Source organism: Salvelinus sp. IW2-2015, linkage group LG7 (assembly GCF_002910315.2).
Source record: "Salvelinus sp. IW2-2015 linkage group LG7, ASM291031v2, whole genome shotgun sequence".
NCBI lineage: Eukaryota > Metazoa > Chordata > Actinopteri > Salmoniformes > Salmonidae > Salvelinus > Salvelinus sp. IW2-2015.
In genome coordinates, this window is record NC_036847.1 from 26200082 (window position 1) to 26211595 (window position 11514).

Below are 11514 nucleotides of genomic sequence, written 5' to 3' on the forward strand. Positions count from 1 at the left end.
GTAGAGTAGAGGGCAAATTTTCCTGCAGTGCGTGGCCGATTAGAGAGCGAGAGGGGGTGGGGGGGGGGGGGGGGGGGGTGGGGGGGGGGGGGGAGAGAGAGAGAGAGAGAGAGACCTCCCTGAAAGAAATACAGCTCAGTTCTCTCTCTCTCTCATTCCCCTCTCTCTCTCTCTCTTCCTCACTCTCTTTCATTCCCTTCTCTCTCTCTCGCTCTCTTTCATTCCCTCTCTCTCTCTCTCGCTCTCTTTTCATTCCCCTCTCTCTCTCTCGCTCTCTTTCATTCCCTCTCTCTCTCTTCTCTCTCTCTCTCTCTCTCTCTCTCTCTCTCTCTCTCTCTCTCTCTCTCTCTCTCTCTCTCTTCTCTCTCTCTCTCTCTCTCTCTCTTCTTCTCGCTCTCTCGCTCCTCCTCCTCTCGCAGCGCGTATGCATCGCTTCGGTTCCAACCTCAGTGAGTATTTTTTGAAAGCATCCCGCACTTTGTCACACCCCAGTTTACTCAACAGCGTGGTTCTTTGCTCGGATCGGCTCCTTCACCGCTCAACCAGCGTCCAACGCATCTCCTCCTTTCAGCATAACGCCTCCCTGGTCTGCAATACCATCACTGCATGGCGTTATACACGGATCTGGACGAGCCACGCCTGAAACCTCATCGCCCCGTCGTCCCTGAGGACCCATTCCAGCCGGAGGCGTTCCAGGCTGCCCCCCCCAATCCCCTCCACTAGCTTCTTCCCACTTGGCGGGGAGGGGCGCTGGTGTGGCAGCGTCGTGGCTTGGAATGCTCCCTCCCCTCTCATCCTCTCTTTTCATCAGCCCAGCTCTTACTTTTAGCACTTTATCTCCCTGATTTGAGTCAGATTTACTTTCTACTTACCTTGGTTTTATCTCTCGCCTGCCAGGGGTGCAGCTAGAAATGTGATGAAGGAAATGTCTCCATGAAAGGCCTTGTCCCTATCCTCTTGCAGTGTAGTTGTCTGAACTAGGCCAAGACATTATTAGAGCCCTGTCACTGTGCCTCCATTCTGACCTTGTGTTGTCCTACTGCTGTTGTGTTGTGGAGGAACCGACATCACTTCACCTGGAGCTTCAGGTTCACACTTCCCCGACAGAGAACCTGCACTGGGACGTTTGGGGATATTTTAGACAAACCCAGACAGACACAACAGATAGTTGGATATATGATCATTTCCTACAATTGTTATATATCTTTCCGTCAATCTGATTCTTTGTGGCGGCTCATCCCTTGTTATCATCTGAACAAACAATCCCCCGCAGGCAGACTTTGGTTTTTAAAATATGTTCCAACAGAAAAGGAAATCTAGATAGAGATTTTTGCAGGCATAGTGAAGAGAGTGTTCCTCTCCTCTCCACAGATTCCTTTGAGCCAAGACAGTTGGTATTGGGTCTAATGACTGGCGGCTGATATTGCAGCAGGTTGAGTGATCATTTCTAATGAAAATATCACAGTGGGACTGGACCCTCAACACACAATGTGTCACTTTCGTAGTATGCTCTGAGACACTATTTTGTTTGATAAAAACACAGTTTAGATCATTTGTTTCATGTAATATACTAATAACCATTTAATCTTAATAATCTTACGTCTATTTTAAAGTTAAAGACCTATCAGTTAGGTAGTTTTGTGTGACTAAGCTACAGCCCAGTACAATCTGTGATAGATAGTCATCCTAAACTGGGCTTCCAGGGGATCAGGTGGCCTGGGGGTCAGGAGATGAGAGATAGAGGTGGGTGGGTTGGGGTTGGGTTTGATGGAGGTCTTATCACTGTGTAGTACTGGCCCCTTATCACACCTGCAGGCCACTATCATGCTCACCTCACCTCCCTCCCTGCCTCACACTGTGGATTAGCCCTGAAGGATGGAGGGCGGAGAGGGGGAGGTAGAGAGTCAATGTCCAATCCCTGCCAGAAAGAGAGAGTGTGGGAAGAAACGGTAATGGGGCCTTCCAAGGTGTCACTACTGTCAGAGCTTGTAGGAGTGAGAGAGAGCAGAGGCTTTAGACAAAATGGAGAAGGTTAGGATGGAGAGGGGGAGAGGATAGATTAGGGTTGAGAGGAAGAAGAGTGAGGTCTTCACAATCCAGAGCCGGCGGAAAGAGGTTTCCAAAGAGCATTTTTAATTTCCCTCTAAGAGGGCAGACGGTGTGGCATCAATTTCTGAGAAGAATCCTCCTTAAGCCTATGTCCTTTCAAGTGTCTCTCCAGTGTGGCTATTAGAGTGGGCCCTGTCTGCTGGAGCTGTAGCTAGCTGTGGCCTCTACCCCAACCCTGGCTTTGACCCCAACTAATGGCCTGGTAGAGATTAGTCAGGGAGGGGGGTGGAGAAGAGAGATGAATAGAGAGAGGGGGAAAAGAGATGAGGGGAGAGACACCCCTATAGGTGCATCGTGGGGCCACGTTATTAGCAGTTGAGTAATTGGAGGAGAGGAGAAGGGGAAGAGAGAGAAGAGGAGAAGAGTAGAGAAGAGGAGAGAGTAGAGGCGACCCAGCCAAAGAATTATAGAGGCTAAAGGTCAGGAGGGGTCAGGGGAAAGGAGCTTATTTCTCTCCTCCTATATGACATGAAAATAAATATTTTTCTTTCTTTAAATAGAATCCGAGGTTTTCTTTGAGCCTGTGGCTGCTTGGTGCTTTCACACCTTTGGGTGTTTGTCCTTCTTGTTCTCTCACTTCTCTCAAACTCAAATCCATCCACTGGACTGGCTGCAAATGCCAGAGAAGGCTTCATATAGGAACAATGGTGTATTTATGTGACATTCTTTGTCCATTCAGTTTGAAAGAGTGCACACAAACACACCTTCACAACTGTGATTAGCAGTGCACTGTAGAGGAAATGTACAGCAAATGAAAGTGGCTTGGTTTAGAACACTAACTTTTATGGCTGTGGCTTGGTGAGACTGGACACAGAGACAGCGGTAGTAAGAGATCCCAGGTTGAAATGATTCTCTTCTGGAGTAGAGCAGACCCATCCTCCTCCTGTATCACCCTACCATATCTCACATCATCCTACCATATCTTACATTATCCTCCCATACCTCATATCAGCCTCCCATACCTCAAATCCTCCTCCCATGCCTTACATTCTTCTCCCATACCTCACGTTATCCTCCCATACCTCACATCATCCTCCCATACCTCACATCATCCTCCCATACCTCAAATCTTCCTCCCATACCTCACATTAACTTCCCATACCTTACATTATCCTCCCATACCTCACGTTATCCTCCCGTACCTCACATCATCCTCCCATACCTCACATCATCCTCCCATACCTCAAATCCTCCTCCCATACCTCACATTAACCTCCCATACCTTATATTATCCTCCCATGCCTCACATTATCCTCCCATACCTCACATTATCCTCCCATACCTCACATTATCCTCCCATAATTCCCATTATCATCCCATAACTCACCACCCCATCCCATAACTCACATCATCCTCCCATTATCATCCCATAATTCCCATTATCATCCCATAACTCACCACCCCATCCCATAACTCACATCCTCCTCCCATACCTGACATCATTCTCCCATACCTCACACCATCCTCCCGTCTTCCTCCATAGCTCACATCATCCTCCCATCTTCCTCTCATCATCCACCCATCTTCCTCCATACCTCACATCATTCTCCCATACCTCCCATCATCCTCCCATCTTCCTCTCATCATCCTCCCGTATTCCTCCTATCACCCTCCCATACCTCACATTAACCTCCCATACCTCACGTTTGTCTCACTCTCTTTCCCTGTCACTATTATGGCTTTCTTTCTTTCTCTCTCTCTCTCACTCTCTCATTTTCTCTCTCTCTGAGCTGCTTGGAGGAAGCACCGCCACCACTGCTGTGAGGACAATGAGGCGGAGGCGGTTGTTCGCTAGACGTGCCAGTGGGAAGCCCTCACTCCGTCTTTCTACCCGCTCCCCCTTCCATCCCTCCTTTCCTTATTTCCCTAATGGCTGGGGAGTGATGGGAATAACAATGAGGATGATCTCAAGCACAGTCATCACGGAGGCATTTGAGTGGTTTCTTACAGAGATGGTCTTCAGAGAAATCCCACAGGGCTTTAGAGAGAGTAGAGAAAGAAGCTGAATGGAGAGAACGTGACAGAGTACAGGGATGGAGGGATAGAGGTAGAGAGGGAGGAAATTATGTGTCATGTGAGGATGTGTTTGTATATCTTAGAAAGAGACAGAGGGTGACAAATCAGGCTTGCAGATCAATGTGTACTGCATACATTCAACATGTTATCTGTGAGCAGTACACCTGTAGATTGGTGATTGAACATGTTATCTTATCAAAATGTTCTCTGTTGTGTTGTTGCAGGTGTCTGACCGCTGTGTGGTGGCTCTGGTGCCCAAACAGACCTCTTCCTACAACATCCCCCCGTCAGCCAGCATCTCCAGGACCTCCATCAGCAGATATGGTGAGTACCATTGAACGACATTCAACATTATACATCTCTATGATGTATACATCTCTATGAAGTACTGTACCGCCTTAGCTCCTCCCTCTGTTGGACCATTTCAAACAAACACCTGTTACATAATAGATTAACATGGGAAGAGGAGGAGGGGTTTGAGATTAAAGTGTTCACTGTGTAAGCCTATGGGAGCAGACCTGATATAAACATTAGACTTTTRGATTAGCTTGTAGACATTTTAGCAGACTCTTTTGTCCAGAGCCACAATGTGAGCAAAACTAAAATCATCCTAGCTAAGACCAGCACTGTTTGGATCGTCTATGCTTTGCTGCGGAGGCATAGTGTACCTTACGCTCTCCTCCCGACCGTGTTTGCTGCAGTTTGCCTCAGCCCAGAAACTGCAGGGGTGGCAGAGGGATGGAGAGAAACAGGAACAGAAGGAAATAGAGGGATGAATGGTGAGGGGGAGAGTAGAGAAGGCCGATGGGAGACATGGAGAGAGGTGTTTGCTTTAACCATCAAGTATAATAATGAGGATGCCAGACTGAGCCTGGAGCCAGGGTATAATAGTCCGACACACACACACACACACACACACACACACACACACACACACACACACACACACACACACTGGTGACAGTCACAGCGGTGAGCCACAGGGCGTCCTGTCTGGTCCCCTGCCCAACCCCAGACCTAGAAAACCACAGCCAATTATTCACTGTGAATGATGCTTTACACCAATGGGAAGTGAGAACGGAGCGTGGTTGGACAATTATCAGGGCTGGGATTGAATGAGAACCCCCATAGGTTGTTGTCAGTCGCCTGGAGACATGACCAACTGAGCCAAAACAGAAACATCATCCCTCCTCCCTCCCTTTCTTCCACACAAAAGTTAACAGAATGGCACACACACACACACACACACACACACACCACACACACACACAACACACACACACACACAACACACACACACACCCTATACACAACACACCACACACACACACCACACACACATCACTTATTCCGTCCTCAACAGTATTCCGTCTCGACAGTATTTTCCGGTCCCTCAACAGATAACTATCCTCAACCGATTCATCTGAACATATTCCATCCTGAACAGTATTTCATTCCTCAACAGTATTTCCCATTCCTCAACAGTATTTCCATCACTCAAACAGTTAACCATCCTCAACAGTATTACCATCCTCAACAGTAATTCCATCCTGCAACAGTATACCATCCTGAACAGATTCCATCCTTAACAGATACCTTCCTGAACAGTATTCCATCCTGAACAGTATACCATCCTGCACAGTATACCATCCTAAACAGCATACCATCCTGAAGAGTATACCGTCCTGAACAGTATACCGTCCTCAACAGTATTACCATCCTCAACAGTATACCATTCTCAACAGATTACCATCCTCAACAGTATTCCATTCTCACAATAGTATTCCATTCTAACTGTTTCCTCCTGAACAGTATACCATCCTGAACAGTATACCATCCTCAACAGTATTTCCATCCTGAACTAGATTCCATCCTCAACAGTATACCATCCTCAACAGTATACCATCCTCAACAGTATTCTTCCTAACTGTATTACCATTCCTGAACATTATTACCCATCCTCAACAGTATTCCATTCTCAACAGTATATTCATACTGAACAGTTATTACCATCCTGAACAGTATTCCATCTTTGAACAGTATACCACCTCAACAGTTTTCCACTCTCAACAGTAACCTTACTCAATGGTATGCCATCCTGAACAGATATAACCGTCCTTCCAACAGTTATACCATCCCTCAAACAGTATAACCTCCTCAACAAATACCTCCTCAACGTATTGCATTCTCACCGTATTGCCATTCTCAATCTGTATTGCCTTCCTGAACAGAATACCATCCTGAACAGAATACCATCCTGAACAAATCCATCCTGAACAGTATACGACACTGAACAGTATTCAATCCTAACCAGTATTCCTCCTGAACAGTATATCATCCTGAACAGTATACCATCCTGAACAGTATACCGTCCTCAACGTATACCATCTCTCAACAGTATTCCATTCTCAACAGCATTCCTTTCTGAACAGTATTCCATCCTCAACAGTATACCATCCTGAACAGTATACCGATCCTCAACAGTATTCCATTCTCAACAGTATTCCATTCTCAACTGTCATTCCCTCCTGAACAGTATACCATCCTCCAGTATACATCCTCAACAGTATTACCGTCCTCAACAGTATACCGCATCCTCAACAGTATACCATCCTGAAACAGTATTCCGTCACTTTCAACAGTATACATTCTCCGAACTAGTATATCCATTAATCAACAGTATTCCTTCCTGAATAGGATACCATCCTGAACGTATACATCCTGAACAGTTTACGTCCTGAAACAGTAATACCTCTCTCAACAGTTTATACCATCACTCACAGTATACCGTCCTCAACAGTATTGCATCTCAACCGTATTCCATTCTCAATCGTATTCCATTCCTGAACAGATACCATCCTGACAGTATACCATCCTGAACAGTATACCTCCTCAACAGTATTGCATTCTCAACACGTATTCCATTCTCCAATCGTATTCCTCCTAGAACAGAAATAACCATCCTGAACAGATATACCATCCTGAAACATATTCCATCCTCAACATATCCTTCCTAACAGCTATATCATCCTGAAACAGCAATACCATCCTGAACAGTATTACCGTCCTCAACTGTATACCATCTCAACAGTATTCCATTCTCAACAGCATTCCTTTCTGAACAGTATTCCATCCTCAACAGTATACCTCCTGAACAGTATACCATCCTCAACAGTAATTCCTTCTCAACAGTTTTCCATTCTCACACTGTATTCCTTCCTAACAGTTATACCACCTGAACAGTATACCATCGTAAACAGTATTCCATCCTGAAACAGTATTCCATCCTCAACAGTATACCATCCTCAACAGTATATACCATCCTCTAACATGATATACCCATCCTCAACAGATATTCCTTCCTGAACTTATACCATCCTGAACATTATATCCATCCTCAACAGTATTCCATTCTCAACAGTATATCTACTGAACATATACCATCCTGAACATATTCCATCTTGAACGTATACCATCGCTCAACAGTTTCCATCCTCAACAGTATACCTTCTCAACTATTCCATCCTGAACAGTTATCACTGTCCTCAACAGTATTACCATCCTCAACAGTATCCATCCTGAACAGTATACCGCCCAACAATATACCGTCCTCAACAGATCTCATCCTCAACCAGTATTCCATTCTCAACAGTATTCCTTCCCTGAATAGTAATACATCACGAACAGATACCATCCAACCTGAACAGTATACCGTCCTGATAACAGTATAACCAGCCTCAACAATATACCCGTCCTCAACATTATTCGCTTCCCATTCCCTGGATTATCCACGATTACCATCTCCGAACCTGCTAGATAACAGATGCACTTCTACTTAATAGTAACCATCTTGCTCAACCCAGCCGGGATCTTAGCCCCTGATTTCTTCTAAGCCTTTTCATTCTTAAATTCAGTTTAATATATGTAAATACCGTCCCCCCGAGGCCTCAAACAGTTTATCTCCCATTTCCACAAGTATTTCCAATTTCTGAACAACTAGTGTATTCCACTTTCACAAACCCCTGTACTAGTATCCATTCCTCAACAGATTTCCTTTTGATACCATCGCTACTCTCTGCAACAGCCATTCAACACCCATACGCCATCAATTGACTAGCAGTGAATAGTGACCTGAAACAGATTTTTTATACCGCACTACGCAGTGCTTATTTAATTCCTCAACCAGTTTATTCCTCTCCGCTCCAACCCAACATGTCTCCGCTGAATTCGAGGTATTTAGCTGTTGTTGTATCGTGTGACAGGGCTGGCTCGCGTCAATGAACCGAAAATACCTACCCGTCGTATCTTTTCGAACAAGTAAGGGTGCCATCAGCGTTAACTTAATTCTTACCCACCCTGAAACGGTCTTATACCTTCATCCCAATCTGTGAAACCAGATTTACCATTCTTCAACAGTTTACTATTCCTCAACAGTATTCCATTTTCTCAACAGATTTTACTACCATCAATTCTGAACAGTCCTTTAACTCCGTGTTGATATAACACCCACCCCCGTCTCCCACCTCCTACACCAAAATTCGGCTTGAACACCATAATCAAAAGTTATACCATCATCTTCGAACAGGTTATTTTTCCACTCAAAGCTCACACATATCCATCCTAACAGCATAACGTATTTCCCATCACACAGTCTGAAACAGTTATTCCGTTCGTACGCATCCCTCAACAGTGGTATTTACCGGTTGCCTCTCAACAGTTCCATCCTCAACATGTTATTCCCATCCTCAACAGTATTCCATTCCTGAACAGTATTTCCGTTCTGTATACAGTATTTCCGTTCCTCAACTTTTCCATCTCTGAAACAGTATTCCCTGTCAAACAGTATCTCCGTTACTCTAACAGTTTTCCATCCTGGGACCCTGAACTGTTATTCCGTTCTCAACATATTCCTTATCCCAACAGTTATTCCATCTCTGAACCCAGTTTCCGTTCCCAACAGTATTCCATTCCACAGCTATTACCGTTCTCAACAGTATTTCCGTTGCTCAACAGGTATGTCCTGTTTCTCAACGTAGTATTCGTCTTCAACAGTATATTCCGTTTCAACAGTAGTTCCGTTTCTCCAACGTATTGCCTGTTCTTCAACAGTATTCCGCTTTCCCAACAGTATATCCGTCCCAACAGTATTCCATGTTCCCCAACGTATTCCGCTCACAGTATTTCCGTCCCAACAGTATTCCATACAAGTGTTGCTTCAATCTGTTTTACTACATCAAAACATGGTGATATTCTTTACCAAACTCATGAGAATACGCAATTAGACGGTGAAAGGGGGGTGTTTAGTTGTGGACGGCCATTTGGTCGGTGCTGTCTGCCCTGTGTGCATGTCTAATGTATCTGTGTGTGTGTGTTGGTGTTGTGGGTGTGTTCTGTGTGTGGTGTTGTGTGTTGTGTGTGATGTTTGTTTGTGTGTGTGTGTGTGTGTGTGTGTGTGTGTGTGTGTGTGTGTGTGTGTGTGTGTGTGCGTGTGCTTCGTGTGTCTGTTGTGTGATGTTGTGATTGCGGGGTGTGTGTTGTGCAATGTCGTGTGTGTAGACTGGGCTTGTGGTGTGTGTTGTGGGTGTGCTGCGTGGTAGTCTGTGTGTGCATGTACTCATGTATCTGTGTCTGTCGTGTGTGTGTGTTGTGGTGTGTCTGTGGTGTGCATGCTATGTATCTGTTGTTTGTGTGTGTCCGTGTGTGTGTGTGCTGTGTCGTGTGTGTGCGTGTGCGTGTGTCTGTGTTGTGCAGTCTCATGTATCTGTGTGTGTGTGTGTGTTTGTGTGTGTGTGTGTTTTGTGGATGTGATGTGTGTGTGTGTGTGTGTGTGTGCTGTGTGTGTTGTTTGTTTGTGTGTGTGTGTGTTGTGTGTGTGTGTGTGTGTGTGTGTGTGTGTGGTTGTGTGTGTGTGTGTGTGTGTGTGTGTGTGTGTGTGTGTGTGTGTGTGTGTGTGTTGTGTATGGATTTTGTACTGCTGACAATGGCTCCACCCCCATCAATCATAGCCTGGCACAGCGGGCACAGATGTGCCTGACACCCAGCTGATTGATTCATATCAATTTAACGTTCAGCACTTAGCAATTTGCCTCAATTTACCGTGCCAGCGGTCCCCCGCCCCCCAATAACCCACTACACGTTTCCCCCTGACACCTCACAAACACACACACCTGCAGCCCTCATACCCACCTCAAGTAGCCTGAAGCCTGATACTGTGGTCACAGAGCTGAACAGTAATCTTCCCCCATGGAGAAGAGAGGAAGGAGGAGAGAGAGGGGTAGGGACCTGACAGTGGCATAAGATGGGATTTGAGACCTCAATTCACCCCACTGTCACACACAGAGAGAGAAACATACACACACACCCTGCCAGACCCAAAGGTCCCCAGGGGCCAACCTAAAGACAACTGCTGGTCTTTAGAACATACCACTTAGAGCCGAAAGTCGCTGTAGTGCTCTGGGGCGTTGTTGTCCTGCGCTGCCCTTAGAAGCCAGGTGAGAGAGATCTGACACTGATCTAGAGTCCCACGAGACCGCTCACAGACTCAAACAGACACACACACGCCGGGAAGGAAATAACTTCTAATTAGGAAGACTGGAGAGGAGGAGAGGAGGAAGAGCACCATTCCTTAGTGTCAAAGGAATGAGGGAACTGAGATTGGAAGAAGGGAGAGAAGAAAGGACAGACAAGGGGAGGATGGCTGGAAGGCATTACATATTACAGATATTTTGATGCATTGATTAGGACAGTGACTGAGACCCTTACAGTGTGGTGACAGCAGGAAAGAGACAATGATTTATTTTAAGAGGAGAGCCACGTCTCTCTCTCTCTCTCTCTCTCTCTCTCTCTCTCTCTCTCTCTCTCTCTCTCTCTCTCTCACTCACAGATCTATTCAGAGGGAGGGATGATATGAAAGACTGAGCAAGAGGAAGAGAGACAGAGAGAGATAATATGCGAGTGAGAAAGAGTGATATGATAAGAGAGAGTGATATGATAAGAGAGAGACAGAGAGAGAGAGACAGAGAGAGAGAGGGGGGGAGAGAGAGAGAGATTTTATTTTTATTTTTATTTTTTTCACCTTTATTTAACCAGGTAGGCTAGTTGAGAACAAGTTCTCATTTGCAACTAAAAAAAGAGAGAGATAATAAAATCTACCAAAGATGAAAGGAGCCTTTTAATATTTCATTAAGTCAGAAAAGTGGAGGGGCAGCTTGTCAGCCCAGTCCCTCCTCTCTTTCCTTCATATCATCTCTCTCTCCATACTTTCCCCATATCTCTCTCTCTGTCTCTTCTCCCCCATCTGTCTCTCTCTCCTGTTTCTGTCTTCTGTCTCTTCTCTCACCCATCTTCTTCCCCATCTCTTCTCTCCCCCCTCCCCCATGACCAGGTCGC

At 45.6% G+C, this 11514-nt stretch overlaps 1 pseudogene; it reads left to right on the plus strand.

Moving 5' to 3' along the window:
* LOC111966117 (plexin-A2-like) overlaps positions 1-11514 on the plus strand; it is a 90088-nt pseudogene that overhangs the window by 71769 nt on the left and 6805 nt on the right.